At 36.6% G+C, this 19,167-nt stretch overlaps 1 pseudogene; it reads right to left on the reverse strand.

The window, feature by feature from the left end:
* Positions 1-16,123: 16,123 nt before the first annotated feature.
* On the reverse strand, positions 16,124-18,936 carry LOC100587655 (annotated as a pseudogene).
* Between the last annotated feature and the right edge of the window lie 231 nt (positions 18,937-19,167).

Genomic DNA, 19,167 nt, shown 5'->3' on the forward strand with positions numbered 1-19,167 from the left:
AAGATTTTCTTGATAACATTTTTAAAGGATGATGCCATGCTAGAAAAATTAGTTTTCATCTTCAGACTGAATGTTTATGTTTTTCCTTACTAAGGTGTCAAAGTTCAAGACATCTGTTTTAGCTATTTCAATTCTATTTTCATTACAGTCCCTATTCTCATCCCTTCTTCCAGATATTTTAGGTTCTCCTTTTCCTTTGAGGCAAAACTGCAAGGAGTAGCCTAATCAATTAATGGCAAATTTACTGTCTAACACATTATTACTAAATAAAACACTTTGAAAGCATAGAAAGTTTTTTTAAAAAAAATCCAAAAACTTCCATACATACCTCAATTGTAGTACTTAGTGGTCTTCCTTTTTTGAACCAGTTGTAAGATTCTTGGGAGTACGAGCCACATTCTGTTCTTTGAGTCACCAATGTTCAATGCTTGGCAGGAAGACAAAATTAAACTATTTATTATTAGATCATCCCCAATTGGGGATGATTTTCCCCCAGGGGGATATTTGGCAATGTCTAGCAACATTCTTGGTTGTCACAACTGAGGAGAGTTGCTACTACATCTAGTGAGTAGAAGCCTGTACTGTTGCTAAACATTGTGTAATGCATAGGACAACCCTTTCCAAGAAAGAATTATCTAGCCCAAACTGTCAATAGTGCCTAGATTGAGAAACTCTGAATTAAATGATGTGTTCATATTCTTAAAGAATTCAAGAAATTAAGTCATATTCAGCTATAGTTACCAGCTTTCATAAATTACCCTGATTATCTCAATGACAAAAACCATGTAGAATAGAATTTGTGATATTACAAAATGACTTCTGAGATAAAATTTTAAAATAATGTCAATACATGGAGTGATTAAATGACTGAATTTGTGTTTGAACAGTTTTGAACTAATAGAAAACGCCATCCTGAACTTGCTTGTGGTATGAGTAATAGTTAGTACCTATAGATATCTGGCTTATTCAGCTTGTTAGAACAGAATGCACATTAAGTTAATACTGCTTTTAGCAAGTTGGCCTTAATTTGTTCTATATCCTTAGAGGTGTCTACAACTTATCTTGACCTGGCTTAAGTGCCATTGATCACAAGAAGCGAGGATCAAAATAAGGTGAATGGATTATTTTAAAATTATCATTACTATACTATTGTAAACAACAGTGTCAATGGCAGCCCCATCCTGCCAGTAGGTCAGCATCGTGACTTTATTTTGGAAGGACAGCTTATAAATTAAGCAGTTGACCTTTATGTCAGTCAATCAACATTGGGCGATCTAGGTCTGCCAAAGACATTAACTTTGAGCAATGGCCACCTCACCAAAGGCAGAAATGCAGTATTTATGAACCTCTCATTGTTGTCTTTGCCAAAGTCTCAGTGACATTGTCTAGTTATCATTTTTTGTCATCGATTAAAAGGCAGGAAATAATTATCAATTGCCTAGAACATTACCTGTAAAAAATACAATGTCCCAGAAGTTAAAAGATACAAAATAAAAATTCTAAGCAATGTGCTTATTTTACAACTTTTTGCATCAGAGCACTACGAAAGATTAGAACTGCAAAGTATTCAGTGATACTTTTATTTTCCCACTTTTTTATTGCACAGATGTAGAAATAAGGCCCTGAGACCAAGTATCAGGACATACACATACTGGACTCTTGAGTAATTATCACTTCTCATTATCTAGTTAAATGGTCTCTGCATTATATAATAAGGCCACATAACTGGAAATATGAGTTAGACAATATTATATTTATAACTAAAATATGACATGCAGTGAATGTTACTGCATTTAAGATACTCTCTCCAACTGTGGCAAAAGTAGGAAGTAATCAGAACCTCAAATGATAATAGTATTGACCTAAGTAGAAATCCTCTGCATCTGTTTGATAAAAAGCCTCACTTAACACAATTATTGCATACTTATTAAACACTTAGGGCACGTTGGAGACACAAGTACAAATCAGGCACAGATATATAACACTAAGGGACTCTACAGACAATTGATAATATTAGAAAAGATGTTTGTATAAGTTAGGATACACTCAAGTTAGGATGACTTGGGAAGGATTTATTTGCAGATGGAGTTATTACCAAGGTGGGGGCATGGTGTAAGGAAACGCAGGTAGAGTAGAAGTACCAGTAGTCTAGAAAGTGCCAAACTTGGCCCGAATGTAGTGGAGAGGGAGAAGTCACCTTAACCTAGAAAGAGAGAGAGTCATTAAAATACAGACAACTTCTGAAACAAAATACCTTTACAATTATCCAAGCTGGTATATTGGTAGAAAGGATTGCATTAAATGGTGTGTTGTGTCAGGTATGGTGTGTGATAAATATTGGGTAAAGGTACCTATAAGGACATAAAACTTGTGGGTCAGTTAAGTGCTATTGCCTTAGAGAAAAGAAAGGGAGAGGCTCAGAGTGATTAATTGATAATTAAAAGCTAAGTGTGAAAGCTAGGGGACTTTTACCACATAAATAAATGTTCACTTTCTGAAGGTAGAGTCAGAGAAAGTTGGGGACTAGGTCCAGGACTTAATCATAGGAGTGGCAGAGCTTCAAAGATGGTTTAACTCTCAATGTAAGTAGGTTTTCTATGCTAGGACCAAGACCCCAGTTAGGAAAGAATGTGAGCTTGACACATGGGATGGGGACATCTAGATTTATTGGATCTAGAATTCCCTAAATTCCCCTAAGCCTTGAGGGTGAAGTGGCTTACTGTTTCTTATTTAAGGCTAACAGTCTACCCTTCTTTTGAAGATGGTGAAAAGGCTTCCTTCGTGCACCTCAAGATTTGTCCCCAGTTCTCCTATTGGTCTCTAGGGTTAAGTCATGATATAATGCAGCTGGAGACAAGCAGGGCCTAATAAGGAGGGAAACTGAGAATACTTCAAAAGAACTATAGGACCTACTCACCATGATTATGCATGGGATGAGAATCTAAGGATTCTTGTTCAAGGGACAAGGTTGGAGTTTCCAAAGGAGACAAGAAGGAGAGTCACCATTTTGGCAGAGTTCGTTAAATCTGATCAGGAATATCCAGTGGGTCTGTTGTCACATAGTGGTGGCAAGAAGAAACATATTTGGCATTCAGGTAGTACATTTAGTTTCTCTGGATATTCTCTTTCCCAATATTGGTGAATGGACAAATGCAACAACCTTAATTTGATAAGAACATGAGGAACAAGGGCTCTGATTTCTCAGAGATTATGGTATTCATCATGCCAGGAAGATCAGCAGAACTGCTGGTCAGTGCTGAAGGGAAGGGAGTATAGAATGGATGATAGAGGAGAAAAATAAAAATAATGTTTGTGGTTCTAAGACCAGGCATAGCAGTAGTACATGGTTTTCTCACTAATCTGCTTCAACCAAATTGCCCTAAGAAGAGAAGTTGACTAGATTCCTGGGCTAACTGCTCCCTGAATTTTTAAATTAAGTGGTGCCAAGTGATTCAAGCAGTAGGCTTCTCCCAGCTGTCCCTTCAAGAATGTAACTGCTAGAAGAACGGTCTGCATAGCTAGTCCTCATCTGCCAGCCCCATGCTGGGCTTGCCTTGGCTGCAGACAGGTACATTGCTCAAGGTCATACCTTTTTCTAGGGGCAGCCTGCATCTGGTAATCACTACAGGGCTATAAATATCTGGCTCTCTCACCCCAGTTCAGGATAAATATAAATGGTTATTCTGGCTGCAGTTGGTTTGTCTGATGCCTCCACTGAGACTGTATCACAGCTCAACTTCTCCCTCTGCCTAGCTGCTTTATTTATTACCAAAGCAGTTGAACCCAACAGCTCTCTAATAAAACGCTTGCACTCTAAACTCCATCTCAGAATGGTTTCATAAAACACTTGCACTCTAAACTCCATCTCAGAATGGTTTTCCAAGGGACCCCGACTTGCAACAGCTGGTGAGATGTTTATTTGTGCCATTAGGTGGAAATATCAGAAATATTGGTAAAAAAGCACTTAAAATATATGTTGGGCAGTTTTTATATTGATGTTTCTATAAATAACTGCTACTCTGCCTGACCTCTGCATCTTACTCCATTGCAGACTTTGTTTGCACTAATTTTTTTTGCATTAGACTAAGATTTATTTATGTTTAACAGTCATCAAGGTCTTACAGTATATTCTTATCAATAAGCTTCATAATTTCCTAATATTTCACAAACCCACAACGTGACATTTACATAGTAATCCTAAAACTTGTGCAAAATTATAGTTGCTAGTATAAAATCATTTAAATATCATAACCTTATAATTTACCTTATTGTTAGTTTAGTGCAGTAATAATTAAGAGATTCAGTCTACATATACAGTACTTTTTTGAGACCCTGATATTAAAATGAATACCTGATTCATGTCATTAAACAGCTTTAATTTAGTTTAATTTAGTTATTTTCAAACGATACATGAGAAAACATGGAGTCCATGGCCTTACCCACCAAAAGTTCTGATTGAGCCTGCCTGGGAGATGGGTGCAGAAATCAACATTGACAAGGAGGGTGCAGGGTTCATGACACTCTTGGAGAAGCACTGATTTATGAGCTAGAGAGAGCAGACTGAAAAGCTTTGGTTTACACAGACCTATCATTGTTGGTGCTTTGAGCTTTTCCCTGAGTTTTCTCACATCATGCAAAGTAACACTAGGTCATAGTGTCTATGCACTGATTTTTATTTCACATTATCATAATCTCTCATTACTTTTGATATTCTCATTGTTCAAAAAGCAGGTTTATCATGCTAATTACCAGTATGTTATGCATCAGGGTAATAGTTCTGTCAGTACTAGTATACATTTTAGGCAAGTGTTGCAAAATCAAAAATTTGCTCAGCTTTAGCTGTTAAGGAATTGTTATAACCCAAAATGACTGCTCTTCTAGACACATTATTCCCGCTTAATTTCTTTAAATTTAGCACATCAGTTTCATAGAAATATATAGGTAGATTTCCTTAAGATCACATGTCTAAGATAGTAGCTGTTTTTAACCTGAGGATCATGATAAAAATATTCTCTTTACTGTTTATAAATGACTTTAACATAGAACCAATCACATATTTAAAATTGATAAGGTGTCTTAATAAACCATTAAATACTAAATTTTGACCATTTTTGTACTCATAGAAATTCTTTTCTAGTTTACCTCTGAAAACATGTGACATTATGTCAACATTAGATCTTCACATTTGCTGCAATTTTCAACCTTAGGTGCCTATTGATTTGAAAAATCTCTTTCATCTTTTCTAGGTTCTGTGTTTCATAAAACCATTGAAATCTGGCTTGCCAAAGACACTTTGCATATTATTCTCCTTTCCATATTATAATTTTGTTGATTTCTCACCTAATTATCATTATTTGTTTAATCCGCTTACTTCAAATTAATTTTCTTCTTTTATCGGATTTTCTGAAGTGAAAGATTAGATTGTTGACTTTAGATTTTTGTTCTTTTTGGATATATGGAGTCAATGCTAAAAAATTTCCCTGTAAGTAGGTCAGGCTGGGTGGCTCACGCCTGTAATTCCAGCACTTCAGGAGGCCAGGGTGAGTGGATCACCTGAGGTCAGGAGTTCAAGACCAGCCTGGCCAACATGGTGAAACTCCATTTCTACTAAAAATACAAAAGTTAACCAGACGTGGTGGCGGGCACCTGTAATCCAAGCTACTCGGGAGGCTGAGGCAGGAGAATTGCTTGAACCCTGGAGGCAGAGGTTGCAGTGAGCCGAGATTGTGCCACTGTACTCCAGTCTGGGTGATAAGAGTGAAACTCCGTCTCGGAAAAAAGAAAAAAAATTCTGTACGTATTACATTCCACGCATTTTGATGTTTTGTTTCATTTTAATTTAGTTTAAGGTATTTTTAAATTTTTCTTGAGATGTATTTGACCCAGGTGTTATTTATGAGTGTTTTCAGTCTACAAAAATTTTGGAAATGTCCAGGTATATTTATGTTATTGATTTCTAGTTTAATTCCATTGTGTTCTGAAAACATATTTTGAATGATTTCTGTTCTTTTATATTTATTAAGTTGTGTTACATGGCTCAGAATACAGTTTATCTTGGTTAATTGAAATAACTTATTGAAATAAGTATGAGCTTGAGAAAAAAATGAGCACTCTACTGTTGTTATATGAAGTATTTTCTGTCAATTAAATCCAGTTTATTGATGGTGCTATGTAGTTCAACTACATCCTTACTGATTTTCTGCTTGCTGGATCTGTCCATTACATGTAGCAGGGTATTGGCATCTCCAACTATAAAGGCAGATTCTGCTATTTCTCCTTGCAGCTCTATCATATTGTAGATGAGGAACATGCAACAGATATCGGAGAAATAACTTGCCCACGTTCCATGGCTGTAAGTTTATGTTTTCAGATGATGATGGGGGAGCTAACTTGTTAACCTAACAAATAATACTTATTTACATGCACAGGAATGAACAAAATTGTAATTTACAAGTGTTTTGGGCAAATGTTGTTCCTCCAAAAGATATCTCCACTAGGAACCTCAGAATTTGATCTTATTTGGAATAAGTGTCATTGCGTATGTACTTAAGGATTTGGAGATGAGATCATCCCAAATTACGATGGGCCCTAAGTCCAGTAACCTTTGCTTTTATAAGAATAAGTACAGGGACATTTGAGACACAGAGAAACAGAGGAGGAGGCCACATGAAGATGGAAACAGAGATTGGAATAATTCGTCTACAAGCTAAGGGACACCAACAATTGCCCACAGGCACTAGAAGCTGGGAGAGAGGCAAGGGATGGGTTCTCCCTCAGAGCCTACAGAAGGAACCAACCCTGCCACCCTTCATTTTGGACCCCAGAACTGTGAGAGAAAAAACTTCAGGTGTTTTGAGATAGTTTGTGGTAATTTATTATGTCTGCCCTAGGAAACGAAAATGCGTATATAAGTACTTCACAAATTGTTTAGCTCAGCGGCATGGTAAGCTAAATCCATTTAGCATTTTCTTATTGAAATAGTGACCTGAAAAAGACACAGAGAAAACGAAAACAAACAGAACTGTGTGTGTATGTGTGTGTGTGTTAAATAAAACATAAGGGCATTAATCAGTGATTTTAAAAATTATTCTCCACTAATCACCTTATAATATATCAGGCTTTAGAAAGCAATTAGATTTCAATTAGAAAAACAGGAAAAACTTCATAACATTAGTATTACTTATAATTTGTAATTATCCCATTTATCTTGGTTTGTCAGTGCTCCCCACTAGAATATAAGCTCCTTGACATGTTGGTGACATTGTCAGTCTTGTTTGTTGTATTGCCTCAGATATCTAGCAAAGGCATGTAATAGCTGTAATAAATATGTGTTGAATGAAAGAAGGGTTGATTCATAAAGAGAGATCTATGATGCAATTGTATGTGAAAATAAGAATTATTTCATATATCTAATCAACAGAGACAGGACAGCAATGTATCTACTGAACTATATCACAGGTAACAAGGTGACCCTACCTACGAGGTTATTACCGCTTGGAAGTAGGGATTCATGGATCTATTGCATTCAAAATGACCTGGAAATTGACTTTTTATCCCATATCACTTTTTGTGGCTATACCAACCACACTAATATTTTTCATAAAATTTTCTCTGTCTCATGGCTTTAGTAAAAGAAGTGTATCTAAATACAGTTGAGCATTTTGGTAAAGAATCTTATACTGCAGTTTTAGGAGAATGTAACATTGATTGTTAATATTCATGAAAAATGAATCATTTGTTTGCCCTCATTTCATGCACAGAATTCACCATGACATCAGTGGGAGCTTTTTACAACAATAAATCTGTGCCAAATAATAAATTACATTTCCTCATATTAAATTAAAATGTGCACATTGGAGAGGCTTAATTTTAAATTTCCATGACAAATGGAAATCTGGACATTAAAATAAAAAAGGAGAGAGAAAAGAAAAAACCAAAATGCAGTTTAACTACAAAGAAAAGGCCTAAGCTTTGACTCTCAGGATTTTCTTTGTCAGGTAGTTTTTTTAAAATTAATAATTGTTAATATTAGGGGTTGTCAGAATGCTATTTAATTCTTTCTAAAAGGAGGTAATTGGTATTTACATCATTTTTGGTAACTGAATATACATGGAATATTTCTACATGCAGAAGAACAGTAAGAAAAATAATCTCGTAAGAAAGCGAATGAAATTAAACACACTAACAACTCTCCTTCCAACATGTGAATATAACTCAGAATTTCAGAACGATCCCCTTTTTTAGTGAATGCTGGCATGATAGCTAAACTGAGTTAATGCAGCAATTTCTTACATTCTGGGATACTAATCATATTATTACACACAGAAGTCCTGTAACACTCTACAGTTCTTGAAAGGGTCAGATAAAACCTTCAGCTATTCTTTCATCACCATCCTAAACATCAGCTAAAGGTACAAAATGTCTTGTTCCTATTCTCCTCTTATCAGTGTGAGGTTCTCAAAATAATCTTTACAGCACAGGAAACATCATGAAAATAGTATGCCCTCATTTCACTCCTAATAAGAATGGAAAACATCAGGTATTTTTTAAGTCTTATCCTGGGCCACTGCTATAGGCATCACAGTGATTGATTTCATCCTGCAGTCTTCAGTTTACAGGAAATCCATATAAATCAACCAGAATATGGAAATTCATACCTCCCAGGGGTAACAGATTAACAGATTCTAAATTGGAGCAAAAAAGGAAGGTCAATAAGAAAGCATCAATGAGGAACAGGGGAAAAATATGCCAGACAACTGAGTACTTTCTTTGGAGAGTTACATTGTGGGTTATTATTATTTTTTTCTGACTCAAAATGACACAGCCTGGAGCTGGCAACCACAAATATGAATATTTGGGAGCCAATAGAATTACTGTCATGAGGAAGCTTTTTGACTCACAGATTCTTTTCAATGTCTGAGATAAGCTATGGAAACTCTCCCTCCAGAAATCTCCGTTTTCACACCACTTCAGAGAGAATTCTGCTACTGAAAGTATAATCAGTGCATGGTTAGGCTAGCTTTCTATAAGGGAGAGAACTGAAGGTAAAGAGGAGCTCCAAGAAGTCAGATGGAGACCAGCCAGAAACAGCTAGTACAGAGTTCTGTTTGCTTTGCCACAAGGTCTAAACCTTTTCATCCTTTAAAGTATTTCCTAAAGACACAGTATCTCCAAAATTATTCATTTTACTTTAAGGTCAATCAGAGTGAGAATCTGGAGTGAGGCCTCATGAAGTATATAAACCCAGGAAGAATTAAAAGTGTATGTTATTCTTGAAATGACCTCATATGTGATCTCTTGGATAGGAATTAGTGCAACTAGTGTTGAAAAGTAGAAAAGGATATATACAAAAAATAATTTTTGTTTTTTCTTATACAAAACAATTGTTTTGTTGGCTAACCAAAGTGGACACTTGCAAAGTAGTTCTGAGGAACTACTTCAAGGAGGAACTTGAAGGAAGTTACATTTTTGAGCTAGGTACCACTGAAACTGTTGTTCATATTTCATGGAAACAAAAATATTTGAGCTATGTCATCAACTAGTGGATATGTGTTGGAATTGATCATATATTTTATTGAGTGATGAAATTGGATTAATGAATTAAGAAGGAAACCTGACAGCCATTTCTAAGACAGAGAAATGCAAACAGAAGCTCTGGCTTGTTTGGAGGTCGGGATTATTGGTAGACTCTCAAATGTATTATAGATAAAGGACACGAAGGAGGCAACACTGTCAGCCAGTGCAGAAGAGACCTCATGTGCATGCACATTTTAATCAATCCACAATGAAATCTCTAATGAAAACAAAAGCAATTAATAGGTCTACACAGCTTTTATATACTTTATTTTTTTCTACAAAATCAGATCTCCGGGTATCTTTTATTTAATTAACGAATGCTCTAGATGTTCATTTTACCTGCATTAGTTTCTTTTACTAATAAGCAGGGCTCCACTATAAGTGAAAGAACGTGGTAATTTGTGTAAATAAAATATAGAGTTATTATATATTAAGCCTTGTTTGTATATAAGGAAATGTTCTAAATACTTGGTAAATAATGTCTTTGCTTTTTACAAAAATGTTGCAAGGTTAGTGATGCTGTTATTATTATTATTGGATCGATTGAAAGATGTGGAGTTTAAATCTCTTGCCAGAAAGCACACAAATATGAAGTATTAGTGTTGGAGCTAAAATCGGTTTGCCTTCAAAATTATTTGAAGCCCATTCTATTAAGCCATGTTTTCTATTATGGATATGCATACATGAAAGGTCAGAGAATTTCAAAATATCAAGGTTTTTTTTTTCCAGAAAGTGAAAATATAAAGCTTTTGATATCAGGCCAAAGGTGGAAAGAGTAAATTTTACAACAAATTTACAAGTACCAAAAACTTGTGCAGGTTGTAAAATGAGCCACAGGCTCCAATCCAGGCTGAAGTGATAACTATAAAATATTTGCTTTTTAAAAAATTACTCCTCGTATTGTAGAAGATAAAGGTTTCCCATAGTAAGGACGTTTGTTTATGCACATGGGCTGTGAGTAAACAAAGAACTCTTATCTCCATATACATCAGAATATTTTTGCTGAAGGCAAAAAGAACAGCCAAATGTATTAATAAAAAATGCTAAGCAAGAGAAAATAAAATTCTGTGTCTATTCATTCTGAGAATTGAAAGACTGAAAATAATTTGAAGCATTGAAGCTCAACATTCACTATTTGGGAAAGATATATGTATATTTTTTTTTTCTGAGAACAGCAGTCCATGATTACTGAACATGACATCGACACTGGTAGTATTCTTTGTTGAAAGAAATGAGCCATCATGGGCCATCCAGGGGGCAATGGCGGATTTAATGGGGCCATTTAAGCAGGTAACTTTCAGTCTTATTGCTGTTCATATCACATTGTGCAGTGGCTTCTCCTTTATATTCAGCCTGTTAACTAAAATATAATTCAGAGGGGAAAAAAGGAACCTGGAGGGACTGCTTGCTCCTGCAAAACCCTAATAAATTGTTCAATAGCCATTTAACACATACGCACGAAACTCTTTAGTAGAGATATGTTTTCAAGTTTGTGTAACACCTGTCTAACATGGTTTAAGAGAATGTCAAGAGAAAAGAAGATCAACTGATGGCAATGACGGAAAGGATATACAAGGTACACATTTATATTACCGGCTCATTCCAATCCAGGCAAGACATAAACCAGGGTGCTGAGAGCGGTGTTGATCATGACAAGATTAGTGACCAGTGCCTTTCTTCTCCTCTGACAGCTTGTGGATGCAGGCTGGATTTACGTGTCCCTGGAGGACAGGAAGGCATAAACAACGCTTGGCATCAGCATCATGAAGTGCTGACATCACCAGTTCAAATCATCTGACTGAGCCAGAAAATTAGAATCTAAAACTTGATTTCGTAGTATACTGCCTTGCAAATGAGGAAATATGACAGATCTCAAAAGTGCTTCTGAATGTACGCCCTCTTGCCCATTTTTTTTTTTTTTTTGCATTCTGATCAAGTATATTCAAAGGGAGATAATATCGCAAGCACATCCTATGCAACTGGGGAAATGAAGGTTTGAATATCGGCCCTGAAGTTGTAGACTAAGTGGTAAGCAATGCTTCATAATAATAATAATAAGTTCCAGTCACACGAAGGCAAAAACCAGTCCTAACCTCAAGATAACAGACGTATTTATATGGTGGAATCGTGCCATCTCCTGCTTGGCAGCATCAGACTGACAAGCAAGCTGTGTTTGAGCTGTCAGATGCTCGGCCATCACTGTCAGTTCCACTTTTGACACTTCAGTTATGTCTGTATTTTGAGAAAGGGCAAAAGACTGATGCTTCCCAAATCTATTTTCTGGTCCAGAGTTTCATTTTTTCATCAAAAATCTCATATATCAATATCTAGGAGAGAGGTTACTTTTTTTGAAGGAAGGGAAGGATTTCTGAAATATAATCAATTTATTACAATATTTATTTTGCTTTTACTTGGTGATCATGACGATCTCTAAAGGGCACTTTTTTCAAAGAATAGGTTATTTATTTTATAAAACTATTTCATGATGCCGTTTTCACTGTTATTGAAGTACACCTTGGCATTTCAGGCTCAACAGTAATTATTTTAATGTTTTCAGGGAGATAATCCATAAAAGCAGTATGTTTTACAATGTCTATTTTTATGTATTTATGTATGTATGTATGTATGTATTTATTTGTTTGTTTGTTTTTTGAGACAGTGTCTCACCCTGTTGCCCAGGCTGGAGTGCAGTGGTGCGATCTCGGCTCACTGCAACCTCCGCCTCCCAGGTTCAAGCAATTCTCATGCCTCAGCCTCCCGAGTAGCTGGGATTAGAGGCATAGGCCACCACGCACAGCTAATTTTTGTATTTTTAGTAGCGACAAGGGTTTCGCCATGTTGGCCAGGCTGGTCTTGAATGCCTGACCTTAAGCAATACACCCGCTTCGCCCTCCCAAAGTGCTGAGATTAGAGGCATGAGCCACTGCACCCGGCCAGTGTCTATATTTTATATTTGATCCTTTGTTTCCAATGTTATGTATCTACAAAATTTGTAAAATCTGTGTTTATTTGTGAACTTAATATTTCACCTAATGAGCTTTATTTTATCAAATAAAGTCAACTAAAATATGTTGAATAGTTGTATATACTCAGCCTTATAAACTACATTCAGTTGCCAAGTGATATTAATAGTAATATTGCTAACCAACAAAAAACTAACTACTTATCGAGAGGCTACTGTGTGCCAGACTTGGGGTTAGGCAATTTGCATGCAAAATCAAAATTAATGTTTACACATTTAAAAGAACTTCTTGGAAGATAAACCTAAATTAAGAAATATTCTTACATCTCCTTTGAAATAGTTTTTCACCTACATTATTTAATAAACATGAAGGTTAAGATTATCTTATTAGTCATTTTAAGGAGAATGTGTGAAATGAGTAACTTCTCAGTGTTATCGTTTTCAAATTTCTGTCCTCTACTTAAGCACAAAAAAGTCTAGATAGTTTCACACTCAAACTTTCTTCCCAACATGAAATTTAATCACGTTTCATGGAATAATGTCTTCCCTACTTGCTATGAACAATGTAATCAGAATTACTGCTTACTGGAAATTGTCTCACAGGGCTTTGGCCTCTGTGATATGAATATAAGCATGGTAAAATATTAATTTTAGCCGAAGGTTTTTTTTTTTATTCTACTTGTGCAGTTATCATAAAAAACAAAATCTGGCAAAAAAATAAAAGGATGAGAATGATAGCTAGGATTTTCTTAGACAGGGAAAGATGGCAGGTTGCTGTTGACAACTTGAGATGGCTATAATAAAATAACACCAGACAGAAGTTAGGAGATTCATAATTGCTTGCTAAAAATGAATTAAAGCCTGTAATTGTGGTACATTCCCAGTGTCTCAGGTACCTCATCTTTTGTTGGTATTTATAATGTCTGTATTGACCTCTTTGACCTTGGCCACAAACATAGCTATTACTCTTTTACTGATTCTCTCTCTAGGGGGTGGTGGAAACTTTTACCAGTCTGCTGTGCTCTTCTGGCTTCAAAAGGAAGTTGGATACAGGTTCTCTTAATTACTCGATCCCACAAAACGTATATAGGGGCCTGTAGCTAAAGGACTAGGGAGTGCTGATAGATAAGAGGCCCTCAATATCCATCTAACTCTCTGCTTTTTCTTTCTTTGGCATCCCAGGATGTTGAGATTCCTTCTGTGATACAAAATACACACATACATACCTACATGCACACACATATAAATACTCAAATGAAGTTTACAATTGCTCTGCAAGGATTCTTTCAAATGTTACACTTTGAACAAGTCTATCAATTTCTTCACTGTTTTAAAAAGCTCACACCGAAACTGAAACTGAATAACTGATTAACTGCTCTAGGGTGTTGGCTAGGTCATTTCAGAAAAAAATGAGGGGGGGCTAGTAATGTTACAAAGTGGAAAGCATCTTGATTATTATTTCACAACACTGTCTTATTACAAAAAAAAAAAAAAACAGAAAGAGAAAAAAGAAGTATACAAATTCAACTTACATCCTCTAGGGTATATTGCTTGTGATACAGCTCCAAGCAAGGTGATATAATAACAAATCAAAGGACTTTACTTACCGTGTCTTCCAACACCCTTTAATCTGAAGGTAAGAACGAAAAAAGCCCAGAGAACGTAAAACGTTATTCTGAAGTTACATACATCCTTCTGGCAAAACGTATTGTAGAATCTAGTTCTCCACTTTTTGACCTATCTCATTGTCAACGTTGTTACCAGTTTGAGGTATTCCTGTGTGCTCCTGGACAAACCCTGGCCTAATTTTCCCACTATGGCGTCCTCTCTAGTTTTATTTTTTTTTTCTCTTTATCACTTAAAGAAATATAACTAGGGATGCTAATGTATACATGGTAAAGTGTTTTTCTTTATAATTTCAGGGAATTAAACACTGAGGTATTCATACCTTCTTTCATTTGGAATATTGCTAGTAATAAACATAGGCATACCTTGGAGGTATTGTGGGTTCACTTCCAGATCACCTCAAAAAAGTAAATATTTGCAATAAAGCAAGTCACACAATTTTTCTCCATTTCCCAGGACATATGAAAGTTACGTTTGTGCCGGGCGCGGTGGCTCACGCTTGTAATCCCAGCACTTTGGGAGGCCGAGGCGGGCGGATCACGAGGTCAAGAGATCGAGACCACGGTGAAACCCCGTCTCTACTAAAAATACAAAAAATTAGCTGGGCGTGGTGGCGGGAGCCTGTAGCCCCAGCTACTCAGAGAGGCTGAGGCAGGAGAATGGCGTGAACCCGGGAGGCGGAGCTTGCAGTGAGCCGAGATCGCACCACTGCCCTCCAGCCTGGGCGACAGAGCGAGACTCCGTCTCAAAAAAAAAAAAAAAAAGAAAGTTATGTTTGTACAATATTGTAGCCTGTTCTGTGTTCAACAGCACACAGTATTAAAAAAAAATGCATGTATCTTAATTTAAAAATATTTATTGCTAAAAAAAAAAATGCTAATGATCACCTGAGCCTTCAGTGAGTCATAGTGGAAGGTCTTCGCTAGTGGAAGATCTTCCCTCAATGCTGACGGCTGCTTATAGATCAGGATGGTGTTGCTGAAAGTCGTGGTGGCTGTAGCGATTTCTTAAAAGAAAATAAAGTTTGCCTCATCAATTGACTTTTCCTTTCTTGAAAGGTTTCTCTGTAGCATGTTTGATAGCATTTCACCCACAGTAAAACGTCTTTCAAAATTGGAGTCAATCTTCCACTGCTTTCTTAACTAAGTTATGTAATTTTAACTTGTAACATTCATCATTTTAAAGGAGTATATAAAAACTGTCAAAATGGGTCAGAAACAAGGTTTGCGATGCTCATAATTATCTTCAACAGTGGCAATATTTAACCTTTTGAGTCAGTCCCAACAGACTGGCAATATCACTAACATAATACGTAATGGTAAGTGTTGTTCTTGACAAAAAAGCAAATTATTTTTACATTTACAATTTTTAGAAAAGGTTTAATGTAAAAATAGTTTTCCTCTTTATATATTTCCCTGCCATGATGATGTTAAAACATATCAAGATCCTCCTCAAATTTTAAGGGTGAAAAGCATAACATTACGTTTTAGTGGAAGCATTCTTTCACGTAGCCAACATATTTTTTCAAGGCACTCTAAGAACTCTTGAGGATACTGCAGGAAAAATATTCCTCTTGCCTACTGATCTTTTAGTCATATTTCCCCTCAAACTTTTCTTTTTTTATTATTTTTTATTCATTTATTTGTTTATTTTTGAGGCGGAGTTTTACTCTGTCGCGCAGCCTGGAGTGCAGTGGTGCGATCTCGGCTCACTGCAACCTCCGCCTCCCGGGTTCAACCGAACTGCCTCAGCCTCCGGAGTAGCTGGGACTACAGACGTGCGTCACCACACCTGGCTAATTTCTGTATTTTTAGTAGAGACGGAGTTTCACCATGTTGGCCAGGCTGGTCTCAAACTCCTGACCTCAGGTATCCACCCGCCTTGGCCTCCCAAAGTTCTGGGATTGCAGGTGTGAACACCAAACTTTTCTAAATTAAACATTGTTGTAACTGTTTTTTAAATTTAATTTTCCATGGTACAGTCCTCAAGTTATTTTTCTTTTATTTGGAACCACTCCTTCAGTTTCAACTTGCTGAGCAGGCAAGCAACTGCTTTTGGTTTCTATGGAAACTGGAATCCTGTGGCTGCATATAGGCATTCTGGTTCCACCAACCTTTTGTTGTGTTGTGCTATCCAGTGATTTAGGTGGAAAAGTACAAGGCATTCTTCCATGATGGATATGATATGGTAATAACAGGCTGGGATCTAATGGGACCCAGGGAACTGAGAGACTGAAAGGTACGCCAGGAAGGCCGCAATGGGTTTCATACAAAATGTATGCTGTCCTAGTAACTTTTCCATCAGAGACCTTATAGATCAGGAGTGAAGAATCTTCTGCTACGTGGTATAACAGGTAGGAACCCTCCTGCAAGCTACTTAATTTCTTTAGAATGTGTTGGAGGATGTTAAATAAATCGGAAATCTTGAGTGCTGAAAGCTTTTCTTTTAATTCTTCTGAGGTAATTTCTTCCAGTAGAAAAAGCTTTGAAGTAAATGCATCGATATGCCCAACATGAAATGAGCTGTCGGGATGTAATAAACTTTCAGTCTGTAAGTGACAAAGTTCACTTTCGATCAGAGCTCCAACTCCATAACGAGCTTGATACTCTACTTTTGGTAGTACACCAACTGGAAATTGTCTTCTGATTTTCTTCTGTTCTTTTAGAATGTGGTCTTGTCTCTATTCTCTGGACACTGTAGCCCATGAAAAACAACAGGTCTTGCAGGCTAAAAAACTTATAAATAAAATTTCCTTCCTGAGGAGCTAGGTATTCTGATGTATCTTCAACATAGTCCTGAAGTTCATATGGCAATCGTCCTTTGGGCTTCTGAAATACAGAAGGCCATCCAGATTTCAGTCAACTAGAGCCATCTGAAGGAACAGACAGTTGCTCAGAAACAGAAGACTGTTTAGAATTTTCTAAATTCATCAAGGACAATTTGGGTACTTTTCTGGAAATTGGCTTTAAGAGCTCATCCTGCATTTTTAAAATTTCTCCAACTGGATCATATTTTTTATATACTCATTTGATACATTTTTTTAAAAAAACATGTGACTCGCAGGCTTACAAAGAGTAGTAGTCTGGTTTCCTAAAGAAGCCTGTCCTGAGGAAGAATTTGGACTAGCTGATCTAGAACTTAAGTTAGAACCCACAACATCTGTCTTTCCATCACTATTAATTTTACATTCTCTATCAATGATTAAACACTCCTCATCTGTATCACTGCTGAAGAGAACTGTATCTTCAGTTTTAGCTGCTTCTGATCTAACAGTCTTTTCCTTTGAGTTGTCTAGGTTTTCCTAGACCCAGAACACTGGGTCTTTCACCATCAGCATGTACCATATCTATCTATAGTCATATCATTTTTATTAGAAGTTTCAATTTCCGAAGAATTTTCTAACTATAAGGCATCAGATGTTTTCAAGTCACTAACTTGTATCAAAGACTTGTCAGAACTTGATACCTTATCACCACATGATTCAAACTCTGATCATCTTTATTTTTGCACTTTTCAGGGCCACCATCCATACCAGTGACCAGTTGTTTCTCCTTTTGCAATTGTTCAATCAGAATCTGAGATAAACTTCTAGAATTAGCAGAAATGTCTGGTGCACTTGGTGCCACAGGTGTAGTTACTGCTTTGGGGGCTGTAGGAGCATCTGTCGCGTTAGGTACTATGGAAGTACTTGCTGGAATTGGTGACTTTGATGCTTTGGTGGTGGTTACTCCAAAAGTTTCAAGTTCTGTGACCTCATCATCAAAATCCAGAAACAAGTTTTCAAGAGTCTCAATTTTTCGGCACTCACTGACTTCATGGGACATGTCCATTTCAGATATAAACTCTTCAGGTTTGTCCATAAAGACTGCAGATACTGGAACAGATGTGTTTTGGGGCATCATAAATTTTAATGTAATTCATGAAAGATTTGTTTTCTCTCTCTCATAGTTATTTTATTTCGGGGAAGTGGTGAATTAATATATATTACTTTAACTGGTTTTGAACCTGCAACAGGTATTACTTGAATCAATACTGGAAGTTCCCACGGTTCCTTGTACATTGTCCATGATTATTTAATAAGGTAAATAATGATTGACTAGTTAGAGCTAGCTGAGGGTGATATCTTGAAACAAGCTTCTCTGCATTTGGATCTTCTCTAATATAATAATGCATAACTTCAGCTGTTTGTTCTGGCAATTCAGTGGTAGATATATCATCTTTTGAGAGCTGCAACTTTATAAGCATGGAGGGAAACACTGTTTTCACATATTTTACCCTGCCCAATGCAAAAAGAGTTTTTTCTAACTTTAATTCCATCTCTACTCTGAATGGGAAGAGTACCATTAAGCTGGTGACCTCATGGAGGGTATAGAATTCTAGGAACTTTTTCACTTGTTCAATGCAAGCTCTTAAAATTTTCTCTGTGAAGAGAGAAGTGTCATCAGGAAGCATATTATAATCCTGTGCACATTTCTTTGCAGAATTCTGCAAAAACTTTAGGAACTCAGTAACTTCTTCATTCACATGTTTGTTCATATCCAAGTACTGCAAGAAGTCATTTTTTCTTTATTCCTATAGCTTTGGAATTTGCAGGAATCTTTGCATATTTAACCAACAAGTCCACATAACTCCTCTGCTCTCTCAAGTTCTTTTAAACTTGGAGCCATGGAATGATCTTTATAATTTTCTCAAGAGAAAAGTGTCTTAAGGCCATTTTTGGGGAAAATATCCCAATTCGGTCCTGGTTCACTTATGACCATCTTGGAGCTCATCTTCCTAGATTTCTGCTTCACTCTAGCTCATAGTTCACAACTGCCTCGCTGCAAAGGCTCCAAAGAGGCAGAATCCCTCCAGAATTTACTCAACTCATGGTCCGTGGTGGCTCTTGCCCAGGTGGCAGCCACACACCACACACGCTCCACCCCACTCCTCACATTGTCATGTGCACCTGGGAAAGCCATACTTAAAGGACATGGCCCAAGTTATGTAAATTTTGTTGTCAT

The sequence above is a fragment of the Nomascus leucogenys genome, chromosome 21 (assembly GCF_006542625.1).
Source record: "Nomascus leucogenys isolate Asia chromosome 21, Asia_NLE_v1, whole genome shotgun sequence".
NCBI classification, from domain to species: domain Eukaryota; kingdom Metazoa; phylum Chordata; class Mammalia; order Primates; family Hylobatidae; genus Nomascus; species Nomascus leucogenys.